This window comes from Rousettus aegyptiacus, unplaced genomic scaffold, assembly GCF_014176215.1.
Source record: "Rousettus aegyptiacus isolate mRouAeg1 unplaced genomic scaffold, mRouAeg1.p scaffold_m13_p_13, whole genome shotgun sequence".
Classification (NCBI taxonomy): domain Eukaryota; kingdom Metazoa; phylum Chordata; class Mammalia; order Chiroptera; family Pteropodidae; genus Rousettus; species Rousettus aegyptiacus.
The window spans coordinates 27,235,095-27,248,422 of NW_023416288.1; the positions used below are offsets into that span (position 1 = coordinate 27,235,095).

The 13,328-nt window shown below is 35.9% G+C and overlaps 1 long non-coding RNA gene across 1 annotated transcript in view; it reads right to left on the reverse strand.

Moving 5' to 3' along the window:
* The window catches only part of LOC107521307, a 36,275-nt gene extending 23,480 nt beyond the window's left edge, over nucleotides 1-12,795 (reverse strand). Inside the window, exon 1 of the long non-coding RNA XR_004953906.1 lies at nucleotides 9,676-12,795. This is a non-coding gene — a long non-coding RNA (uncharacterized LOC107521307). The remainder of the gene's footprint in view (nucleotides 1-9,675) is intronic.
* Nucleotides 12,796-13,328: the final 533 nt, after the last annotated feature.

Below are 13,328 nucleotides of genomic sequence, written 5' to 3' on the forward strand. Positions count from 1 at the left end.
ATTGTGTCTGGAGCTTATTGCAGAAAAGTATCTGACAATGAAGATAAGAATTTCTATCTCGAGATCCTAAAGTCAGCAACCTCTGAGAATTGCCAATCATTTTTATTGGATTAGAATTGACTGACTCTTCTAATTTAAGAGGTATCTATTTCAGTTATACTGTTATTCCTGGGTAAGGAGCACTGGTAAGGAGCATCGTGCAGGGGCACTGGGCCAGTTTGAGGGCAAACATAACTGGATCCCAGGGAAATGATGCGCGGTGTATAAGAGAGTCACAGAACCCATGATAGATTGCTCTGTGCAATTGCTCTGAAGCCTACCTAGGAATCTGTATCCTATTTTAAATCTTTGAAATGAAATTTCATGCCATAGGGTTCTCAATGAGAGGAAAGGGTAAATATGAAAGGTAAAATAATAAAGAATAAAGCTGAATCAAGACAGAATACCTTTTATGGTATGAATGACTCTTAAATTTTTTTTCCTTTTCATTAAAAAAAATAGTCTTATTGTTAACTGCTTCATTTCAGGGGTAGAGAATTATTTACGGGGCTTAGAGTAGAAAGCCACCATGCCTTATCTTTCTTGGCTCCTATACTTGAAAAAAAGATTGCCTAATTGTGGTTGGAGTAAGACGACTTTAAGTGAAAAGTGCGTTTTATAATTTCTTTAATTAAACATGATCAAAGGTGCACTTAGAGCATTTGAACAAGCATTTTCCTAGTTATGTGGCACTAACTCTTTAAACTTGGCCATTGGCTCAGTGTCCTTATTGTTGGTTCAATAGTCCCTTCTGCTGTGGACGACCAAAATTTTCCATTCTTTGAAACCTAGCGTTTAACTATACACAGATGAAACACACCTGTTTCTGATAAACAACCACTTTCAATTCTTGTTAACTATGAAAAAATTATGCGATGGAAAAAATCTGTGTTCCCTATTCTGGTATAAAGTATAATTTGGAGCTTTACATTGTTGAATAAATTTTAAAAATAGTGAGCACCTACTATGTGCAAAGAAAGCACCAAGAAATTCAACAAATCTGAAAATATTTATTGAGCATTCATTCTGAGTCAGGCTCTCTTGCAGAATCTAGGCTGTGAAATATAGGCTATTGAAACAAAGCAAAACAGAAGCAAAAACAAGAACAAGCAGAGAAGGGAGGAATGATTTGACTTTTAAACAGGATGACAAGGAAACTGTATATTTGGGGAAATAATGGGGAAATCTGAAGAAAGACCGAAAGACGTGAAGGTACAAGTAATGTAGGCCTTTGGGGGAAGACCTTTCTCAACACGGAGCAGCAAAAGCCTCGAGGTGAAAGAAGACTGGACATTCTTGAAGAAAATACAGAAGGTCGACAATGCCAAAAATGGATGCCTGAGGCAGGAAGTAATAAGAAATGAGCTCATAGTTAACAGAGGGTCAAATTATACATGTCTTTGTCAGCCATTATAAGGACTTTTTGGTTTCTATCGTGAATGAGATGGGAATTTGGGGAGGGGTTGAACAAGAGGAGACAGCATCTGATTTAAGTTTTAACCTAAAACCTAAATCAGTCTGGTTGCTCTGTTGAATATATATACCTCTGAAGGATGTGAGTGTAGAAACAGAGAAGCCAGTTAGCAAGCGATTGAGTACTCCATATGAGAGGTGATTATGGTTTAGACTGAGATCATAGATATGGAATGTTGAGAAGTGGTCAGATTCCAAATATGTTTTTGAAGATAGTAGAAGCAAGATTTATTGAAAGATTGGACATATTAAAAAGAAGAGATGAATCAGTGATTCTAAGGTATTGGTTGTCATTTACTATAAAAGGGAAGATAGGACATAAGGCAGATTTCATGGGGGAAATTGGGATTTCTGTTGTGGATACGTTTAATTTGAAATACCAAGTGAAGATGCAAGTGAAAAAGATTAAGCATGCAGGTGGAGATAACCATCTGAATTTGTGGGTGGAGATGCAGGGTGGACGTATATTTGGGAGTGAAGTCATCGGCATATAGATGATATTTAAAGTCATAAAATTCTATAAGATCACCTAGGGAGAGAATATATCAATCAAGTCCAAAAACTGAGCTTTACTACATAATCAAGAGTCCAGACTGAAGAGCCAAAAACCAAAAACAAAAAAAAACAAAAAACAAAAAAACAAAAAAACACCAGGAGACCAAGAAATGGCCTTTGAGAGAGGAAGAAAATTGAGAAAGCATGGCATCCTGGAAGCCAAGTGTAAGAAATAACAGGAGGGTTACATTTTGTGATAGGAACAATTATGTACCTTATAAATAAGGTGATAATAAAATATTGCAAATTTAGTACATTTAGTGGTAAGCGCTACAAAAGACCTATGATCCAACTGCTATAGTCACTCACAGAAGGGACTTCCTGATACTCAGTTCATGAGAGCTGAATGAAGTAGGTAGTATTTAAACCCAATATTGAGAGATGGATGGAAGCTTGACTGTTAGAAGGAGAGGAGGCAAAAACAGTTATTTCAGAGGGAACATTTTACAAAAAGATTAAGAGAAGGGAATACACAAAGTATATTTGAGTAATTCAAGCTAGCCTGAGTGTATGGGATATAAAAACCTTTTTCTGCACACTTCTAAGGCGGGTTTACAGGGGCTGAGAGATCTTCAGATTTTTCGTTTGTTTGTTTACAATCTCCAGAAGCAATACGTACAAGAAATCTTAACGCAATATTGGGATGATTTCTTTTTCAATCCTTTTCCCCAGTCTAACTCTCACCTACTAAATCTTGTATTTTCATCCGTAAGAATAGTAACAGCTATGTAAAACATCTATCACTATTCTGGAGTTCTTGTTCTATGTAAACTCTGGAGGGAGGAAGAAAAGACTAACCTAAATATGCAAAAATATTCATGTGATGCAAATCCCTACTATGACACAGTTCTGGAGTCGGAAGGGAGAAGAGAGAGAGAGAAATATGAGTAAAATAAGGTTTACTCGGACGATTGCACAAATTTATTAGGACAGTCTGCCTCAAGCATCAGAAAATAGAAAATCCATGCTATAGATTTGGAGTTGGGTCCAGCATAATCTGACCTATGCTTCAGTTCCATGGAGGTAGGAAAAACTGTTTTGCCTACAACCATATCCTAAATTCCTTACAAATAACAGTCATCATCTCTGAGGTCTGATAAACTCATAGCATTAAAGAGACAGAAACATAAGTAATCACAGATTTTTTTTTTCAGTAAAGACTCGAAATATTTTTGTAGATTCCATTCCTCAAAAAATAAATATGATACATTTTATTACAGCTTTGTTTTTAATATGAATTTTTATGAATTTTAGGGCCCATTTCATGGGTTATTTTCCTCATCTTTGTATTCCCAATGGCACAGGAGGATGGACTGAGTCAGAGGACCTATTATCCAATCCAACCGCAGACACCAATTTATACCATTTTGCACCTCATGGGTCTCATTTGCAAAATTAAGAGGGCACTGGTGTGGAACAAAGTGGGGAAGGCTCTATTCACACTCCAGCATAACACAGACTCAGTAGCTCTGTGATGTTGGGCAAGTTTCTGAATGTCTGAATTTCAGTTGTTAAACTGTGAATTAGAGAAAATAACAGTCCTCACACAGTGTTATTATGAGGATTAAAAGAAATCGTGTACAGAAAATTTCTGGCACGTTGTAGACACTCAGTAAATGTTCATTTCCTTCCAATATGTAGGGCCAACTTTGGGGAAAAATTTTAGGAAAGAAATGATAGAGTCTTACCATTATTGGCGCTTTTGAAATATATATATATTTAAACTGGCATCCAGTCAGATTCAGAACATAAGACAGCCTCTATCTTTACGGGTAAAAAGAAAACTTTCAGGAAGTATATACCACATGAACAGTGAGGAGAAAACTGATGTTCCCCTTGAGAGAAATGTTAAGGTTATTTGGGGGAAAACAGGAAGGAAGGAAGGAAGGAAGGGAGAGAGGGAGGGAGGGAGGGAGAGAGGGAGGGAGGGAGGGAGGGAGGGAGAGAGGGAGAGAGGGAGGGAGGGAGGGAGGAAGGTTGTTGGTAAATAGTTTTAAAACCTGTAAATTAAAAATGAACCAAGTAGAAGAGAGATATTTGCTTTGTTGTCTTCCCTATTAAAACAGATTAGGTATTATGGCTGGCATGACATGGTCATCTTTCTTTTGCCAAAGTGGAAAAAATATATTTTTCCATGAAAGTTGAGTGAGTTTATAACAGGAATATCAGCTTAGTGAATGCTTCTATGCTCTATATAAGAGAAAATATATACATTACTACTTTAACTTTTCTATACTTTTCATATTTTGCCTGGCTACGTATTTGCCTGACTACATATCTGCCTGACATTAATCAGTTAGCAATTAAAGTCTAATTTGCAGCTGCCTGTATAAAACCAAAGCTTCCTTCCCCCCCCCACACACACACAATTAAAATCCTCTTGTTTGATTGATCTCTAGTATCATTCAATTCAGTAGCTAAGATATACAGAATGCCCCAAGTAGGAAGAAAACACAATAGTCACCATCCCTTAACACCATCCATTACTTAGTGTTTCAGTTTGTCATACAGTATAAAATATAAATGAAAAAAAAAAAAAGAGAGAGTGAGAGAGAGAAAGGGAGAGGTAGCAGTAATTTATGTCTGTCAAGAAAGTTTGGCACTGCGGCTCCAAGTATAGGGGGAGCCATTTATAGGAGAGAAAATGTAACCAGAGACTATATAAGTGTGGAAGATGAGATCATCCACCAGCAGCAATCTTTCAAATTCATAAGCACTTCTGAATTCATGAGGTGAGAATGAACAGCGCAGAGGACTGTAAAATTCATTTAGTGTTTGAATTTGTTAACACACATTCTTGAGCTGTCTTTGTTATGAGATAGCACTCATATTGCAAGTGAAAAATATCAGTATGAAAAATACCCCTATTAATTGAAATCATAATAGTCTTAAAGTTAAAAAGGCAAAATACAATATGTAACCCTAAATTGTTATTTAAAAGAGAGAAAAAAACTAAGTTTAGGGAAAACTTGTAATCACCTTTTTTTCTTGGCAAATATTTACCTAAATGTTCTTGTAATGATTAATTTGAATTAATTAATTCCAATTTACTGAATGCAGTCTCATATTGTACATGATCAAAATTTGTCTTGAATTTTTTTTTTTTTTACTAAACTTTTTCCTTAAGGCAGGATTAAATTTCTCATGAGTTAATGAAGACAAAAGAAAATAATTTATAGGATCGTTCAATGACTCATATCTCTTTTCTTACATTTCTGCCATAAAACCTAATATAGATAATATTTCAACTTCAAAATTGGAAGAGGGAAATGTAAAACCTATCTTGGTAGTTTCTCTAGAAACAGGCAAATCAATATCCAGGCATCAGATAATGAGAGTAGCTAAGTGTTTCAAAATGAAAGAAAGCAAGGGAGATGGTACAAATTGGCTATTTTGGTCTAGTGTGTATTAGAAAACATTAAAATAATGTGGATCAGTAAAGTATCACTTATTCTCAAGAACTTGTACAGAGATCCAGAAATTTAAAAAACAAATATTTGGGCTAACAAAAATAAAGACATATAATGATCGACATTATTCAGTGAAGGATCAGGAAAACCTGAAACAAAATGTAAGGGCCTTAGCACACAGCTCAGGGCCTCTCAAAGTTTAAAGTGCACACAAATCACCTGGGATCTCATTAAAACACAGATTCTGAATCAGACCATGCTGATGCTGTCGAGCCACCAACCACACTCAAGAGTAGCAAAACCTTGGATCATAACAAAAGATGGAAGGTGTATCCTGGAAATTTTATCTAGGGAAGTCTGGATACCAAATGATCTTTCTCACTAACCCATCCCCCTACTCTTTTATTTTCAATGGAATCCACTCTAGAAACAAATAAAAGTGACTTACATTTTCCAAATAATCACAATGTGACATTTTACTAAGGTAAATGAATTATTTAAGTTAACCCTCAAAAGAGCCTGTGAAGTAAATACTTTTATTATCTTCACTTTACAGAGAAACAGGCTTAAGAAATTTAATTAATCAGGTCAAAGCCACACATGAAGGATTTAGAAAGAATTCTGCATCTGACATATCTGACTTCAGAGCCTAAATATTTTAGTCAATGTTACTACAGTTATCAAGATTGTTCTCTTGTATTCTTAGTTATATTGCAAACAAAGAACTAGATGCAAGATACTATAGTGAGACAATTATGTGTGAACTTTGGAGCATACCACCATCACTGTTCGCTTCTAGTACAGGACTCAGTTGGGAATAACTGCTCTTGACATTAGAGATCTTAAATGCATGGTGAAAACCAGGCTTGATGCACTAAATAATCACTCACAAGAGCCAGAATGTATAAAAGATGAGAATAAAGTACTATTTACTGGATTCCTTTCCTCAGACTAAAGAAAGGATAAACAGACCCTAGATAAGGACATACTGGAGGCTCCACAGCCCTGAACATATGAGATGACCCTTTAAGCTCCACGTCTGAAAATATTGCCCTTAAAGTTTAGAATCCCCAAAATGAGTACACTGTTAAAAAATTTACTCATTTTGTTATTTTTAAAGGGCGTAATCTCTCCTAGTGTGTTGGCCCCGGGATATATGAACCAGTCTAGACCAGAATGAATTAGGAGCTATCATTTTCATTATAAACACGTTATAATTATGTTTGCTTATTTCACATTATTTAATATACTCCCTCCTGTTAAATTTCATCACAGGGCCTTCAGCACCTGTTGCTTATTTCTCTCAGACTGAAAATATTCTTTTCTCTTTATTATTCATGAGCAAGGATAAGATGAACTTGCCAAGAGTTGTCATTCTTAAATGTACCTGCCAAGTGTCAAATATTTTGATAGTCGAAATGCTTATAGCATATACTGTGGTTGCTGCAGGTACCTACTTCCAGTGCCCAGCATTTCACAAGATATTGAATATATTCAGGGTGACAGATTCACCCCTTGTTGTATGCATATGTAACCATATGCCCACAGGTATACACCATGAGTATAAAACATTTCCAGGTTAGCTTTGGCTGATAATGTATTTTACAGTAAATTGCTACCTTATGTCTTCAACTTTGTAAGATCAAAAATGAATCTCCTGGACTATACTTTCTGATTTGTTTGCCATTGCTTACATTAATGATAGCATCAGGCCATGTACTTTAAAAAAAAATGAGGTTTATGGCTATAAGATAGAACCCTTCTTCCTGTTTTGATATGTTCCTTACCTCCCTTTCTAAAGATACCCAATACATTTTATACTCTTCTATTAGACCTTCAATCCACATAAAAAGAACTGCTAAGCCACAGTATTCAAAGTTCAGCTAAGCTTAAATATCCAGGGCAGAACTACCCAGCTGCTTGGGTCTGGCCAGTGGACTCTAAGACTCTGGGGACACTAGCCCATTTTCACATAAAGGACAGCAACTGACATCTAAAGATAGGCTTTCCCTTAGATGTAACTGCAGAAGCCATCCTGTTATAGAGGTGTCCATCCTTGAATCCCTGTGAGGTACCCAGCAGGGTAAAAACAGAAAAGAATCTGTCCCTTTTCCATGATTCATTCAAATTCAAGTCTGTCCTGCCTGACTTATCAGATCTTATCAGAGGTGTGGAATGAAGGTCTGGAAGAAGGGTAGAGAAGGATTTCTAGAATGCTGACGACCAACGCCAAGAAAGATGGAACAGTAGAGATACGTTTCTGCTTTCATTGCTTTACCATGTTCCCAAGAACAAGTGAAGCCTTCCCAGTTCTGTTCAACTCCTGGGGAGCCCATGTGTTGTAGGACATTTACCTTCTCTGCCTGTGAGTGTGTGTAGTTGGCAGAACGTTAGTCCCCCCTCCCCTGACAGGTATCAAAAGTTCATCTAAAACTTTCCTGTATGCCACAGTGAAACTGACCTCGGCAGCAGTTTTATTTAATGAGCACCGTGCTTCAGGTAACCTCAGGAGATAGAACAATTAATTTTCCCTTTAAAATAGTATAACAAAATATTCCTAGATCTATCTCTGCGTGCTCGCTCTCTCTCTCTTTCTCTCTGTCTCTGTCTCTCTCTCTCTCTCTCTCTCTCTCTCTCTCTTTCTGTCTCTCTGTCTCTCTCTCTCTCGCTTGTTCTTATTTTCACTCTTGTATGCAAAAATCATGCAGAGCCTAAGCTGCTTGATAATTAAAAAATGAGTCACATATCTTAAGACCTTTACTATTAGAAGATACATGAGTTTACTTCATTAACAGCAAGCTTTCATAAACCAAGTGATCAAGATCTTTTTTTAGCGTAAAACCAGAATGGAACCAAGGGATTTCTCAGAGAAGGAATTTCCAATGTCATTAATTTTAAAGTCTGCTAACTTCTACAGTTCATTACACTTACTGAAATGGGAGGTCTGGCTATAGTGAAACTGAGTTTTCTTTAACCTAAGTTATGGTGCCTCAGTAGCCAGACCTCCTTGGCTGTCATTCAGTTGCAGGTAGGCTTTCCTGAGAGGTTCTTGGCACATCAAATTTTTAATTGGTGCCACTGATAACATAAAACCAGGATTGGAAAATACTTAAAGACACAACGCATCTTCAGGTAGACTCAGGTTTAGCTCATTTTACCCAGCACAGGAACCAAGCATTTGCAGGTAAGTCCACTTTGTTCCTATGGGCTACAGGTCTACTACCTTGCTGGTAGCATTATTGGATAACTGCCTGGGAAAACAACAGTAGAAAAAGTCAGAGCCTGGGGGCTTTCAGCAGACTCAGAAAACATAGAGGATAGAGTTGGAACTCTTTTTTTTTTTTTTTTAGCGTCTAGGCCACTAATCAAAGAATTCCAGAGAATTCTGCACACAGTCACCATTAAAATTTAAAAGGAGATTAGAGACCTATTTCCAGCCAGAATAACTTGAAAGCTCTGACACGCATCATTATATTGTTTGATGAACATGTCCAGAAGAATGAGGTGTCCGTTTCGACCTCTGCAGTGTGAGTAACACATGTCAAAAAGGAGGACAGAAGGCTTATTTTTATACAGATAGCAGAAAGCTGCGCTCCTTGTTAAAAAAATATGGCAGGCTGATTTTTGCCTTTCTTTTTCCTTTGTAATTTGAAAGTCCTCCCAGATAAACCTTTGTGGTACACAACTTGGTTTTGACATCCTGGCTTTATGCCTCTAACTGTTTATAAGTCATGCGAGGAAGTCATCTATCTTGACCAATATGGCTCAGACATATTTTCCATGTTAATTACACATGTTTGGACTGACATTGCAGTGATACAATTTCATTTGTTTAAAACAACAGAATGGATGACTCTTTAACTCAACAAATGTAGGTAAAAATTCTTCCCAGAGTAAATGTAACAAGTCTGGAAATTATAAAGGCACAAGCACTAGTGGCTGAAGCCCCAGAGACTAAGAAGCTGATATTCTGCAAGGATCTCTTATTTAAATTAAAAGCATGTTGGAAAAGTACAACATAATTATAAAAAAAAAAATTATAAATAATATATGTGTTAGACACTGTAACAAGATTGGTGTCCTAAAAATAATCACCAGCTTTAAAAAGAAGCAGAGGCACTTTTTACTTTGGCCCAATGGAAATGTTCAAATTTTGGCTGGATTTTTGAGCAGGACCTCAACATTTTTTTACACTTACCAGAACACCAGCAGTTAACCCCATAATGGCCAACTGCTAGTTATTATCCTACATTTGGTCTGCAGCTGCATGGTTCTGCTCACTTTACTGTCGTTCAGCCCTCAAACTATTAGCTGCCTGGTGACCGCTTGCATGCAGAGGGGCCTTTGGTTGACTAAATCCCCATCAGGATCACAGCTGTTGTAAAATATGCAGTGACAAAAATATCCATGTGCAATGAATTGTAGATAAATCTGTAAGCCAATTTAAGGAAAACCTGAAGAACAAATGAGAGTAGTTGAATTCTCTGGCTTCTGAACGTTACAACCTACAATCCTTTTATTTTAAGGGATCTCTTTTGTAAAAATCCAATATTCCTCTCTTTATGCATTGGCTGATTAGGGTAAATTTTAAAGTGATAGACCCAATTTAGCAAAAACATTCTTTTCTGCCGCCTTCACCTAGCAGTAAGAAAATGAATGTCATATTCAATAACTCGAACAAATCCCTGATTTTGTCACAATACTAATATCTGCATTGGCTATTTATTCACAATGTGCTATAATTTAAACACCAGACTCTTATCTCAGTTTCTCCCAGACAGAAGGCTTACCTCAATGGTTATATATTTGCAAATATATCATACCACAGCCATTTATAACAGCCAAAGCTGCCAGGTCTGGTTCATCTCACAGAGTGCCCTGAAAGTGTACTCTATAAGTGACTGTGGTTGGTGTTATAATGGTCCAGTTACAACATTGAGAAATTGTGCTGACTGTGCTTCTTCTTGCTACCTGGAAATATTTAAAAACAGAAAGAAGACAAGGAAAGGAATGACTCATACCAAAAAGATAAGCTAGAGGGATCCTTTTCATTGTTGTATCATTGAAATCCACTCCTTTTTCACTTTGTCAAGTTCCAACATCAATTAACAGGTGTGATCTGAAACTCCTTAGACCTAACTAAAATTAAATTCCCACAAAAGGGGAATTGTTCCTGGTTTTAACTTATCTAAAATTTGGTCTGTACCTGCCTGTGTTGACTGATTTGAATTCCTACCACAGAGTCTGTTCTTTTCGTAACATTGTCGAGATTTTCCTTAACGGTCAGTGACCTAGATTTTTCTTTCTGGTTATTTCATTCAAACATGTCTTAAGCACCTACTATGTGCCAAGCACTGGGGGTAAAATATTAAAGAGTCACAGTCTCTGCATACAAAGAATCTAGGGTTTAGAGGCATATGATCTAAATATAAGAGAGAAAATACATTTTGTCTCTCAGTCCTGCAGTGCCATAAATTACGCAATAAGAAAAAAAGTGCCATTAGCCCTGTGTAGCTATTTCCCCAACTTGGTGAGGTAGGTGAGGACTCCTGAGATGGGTATGGTACATATGCACTGATGGCTCATTGACTTCTCGGGAATGTTCATTGAGGCAAAATTTTAAAATTATCAGGTATATATTTGGAGCATAACCAATGTATTAGACACATGGAGTTAAACAAATAGTGCAAGTTATACACTCTGTCTTAAGAGCATTTACAATTCAATCAAGAAAAACAAAATTATAATAAATAATTTACAATGAATTACAGTTTATGTGTATAATAATTGATGCGGAAAAATAGACATGCGTTTTATGTATAGAAGAGTTTGTGGGCTAGAATTGTCAAAGGAACCTTCATTAAATTCTCATAATCTTATACCATGTTGTTTTACTTTACGATATTTTTCCGAGGGTCTCCTCCATTTACAAGATAAAGCACTATCAGGGCTGTGTGGAACCCAGGCATGGAGTACAACTCTGCTCTGTGACATGGAATCAGTAAACTTATTGCATATTTGATCAAGAACAGTGGATTCTAAAGCCTACTTTTGTCCATCTTTGTCTTTTTGAGGCTCCTATTTTTCTCGCCACAGTTTAACTCTTTCTTCTTATTCCTCTTCTGCATTGGTTAATGCTATGCTATTTGAAGTCAGTTCATGGTTCATTAAATAGGGTTTTTTTTATAAAGTTAACAAAGATGCAAACCAAAATAAAAAGAACTTTCTTATTTGAATGTGAGTTTGTATTTGACCAAGGAGACCTATAAGATATATCCCTTTACACCAAATATATAAACCTAGAGCTAAGAATTAGAGATTTCCCCCTCTTTTAATGTAATAAGAAAGAATGGTAAAAATTCTTATTGATGTTTAAAGTTTTTAAAAAAAAATTAGAGCAGCCCAGTTCTTATATTTCTTATAGTAGATGAGAAATAAAGATATGGCATTCGGTTCAGTTCAAAAATCACTTTCTTAATACCAAAATTATATATTATATTATATATATATAATAAGTTGCTATGTGAGATGTTGTGAATACAAAAATAAATAAGACAAAGTTTCATACACAAAAGTTACTTCCAATCACTGGCGAAATAGAAAATGAGCCGAGGGCTTAATCACAGTATAGATAGATTGTCAGAGAAAAGAAAAATATCATTTAAAAATACACAAAATGAGCACATAGCCCATTCTAGATAATACCTCAAGATGAGGGTAAACTAACTCTTAAAACAAGGCAAAATTAAGAAAATTAAGGACAAAGGAATGAAATAGACTTTACTTCCAAGGAAACACTTTCTGATAAGAACAGAGATATAAAATATGTTGGATTTTAAGAGAATAAAAGTAACTTGGTACAAAAAGGGATGGAGAGACAGAAGAATAACTGGAAAAGCAAGCTGAGATTGATCAAGGAAGGCTTTACAAAACAGTACAGAGTTCAAAATTTATTAGATGATGAAAATACATTAATTTTTATGATAAAGAATATCACGATTAAATAATAAGGGCCTATACAAAGCACTATTTACTGTGAACAAAAAATAAACATATTGAATATAGTCAGGAAATAATAGGATTTTGTGTGGGGAAGATAGAGGAAAAGCTATGTTTTGCCTGATTGGTTACTTGATAGATTTTATAACTTGAGATGACAAACAGACAAAGGGACAAGTTTGTCAGGGAAATAATGATCTGTTTTGAATGTTAGGCAGGTGGTGTCCATGGGGGTGGCAGGGTGGGGGATGTAAAAGTGTAAGAGTAGGTAAGATAATATTGTGATGGCTTCCAGAATTCAACAGTAGCCAAATATTTCTTCTCACTCCAAACCACCTGCAAATGCCTATAAATTTAGAAATATGTTATTTATATTATATATAATTATTATATATGCTATATGTTATTTATATTGTATTATATATGTATGTATGTATACATATATATTATGTATTTTTTTTAATTATAGGAGGCAGTGGACAGTGGCTAAAAGCAGGCATGTACTAGAGGGGATCAACAATTACATACAGAAAACTGCACTTGATAAGTTTCCCAGTTAATAATTTATAGCATAAGGCAGGCTACAGTCAGTGCCATATTAGGTGGCTGAAGCATGTATAGAAAATTTAGTTTTACTGGTTTGAAGAGGATAGAGTTCAGGGTAACCACAGCAACTCGAATATGGAGGGAAGGTACCTGAAAGAAAAAAAAAAAAGATGACCCAAATTTTGAAACCAACTGTATTAAAATATCTGGCTGACCTCTGAACCACATATGCAAAGAACAGATTCCATGTGGTTGAGCTAAAATAAATAATACTGAGTTGAGATTTCACCTCTTTATCACCCCTGC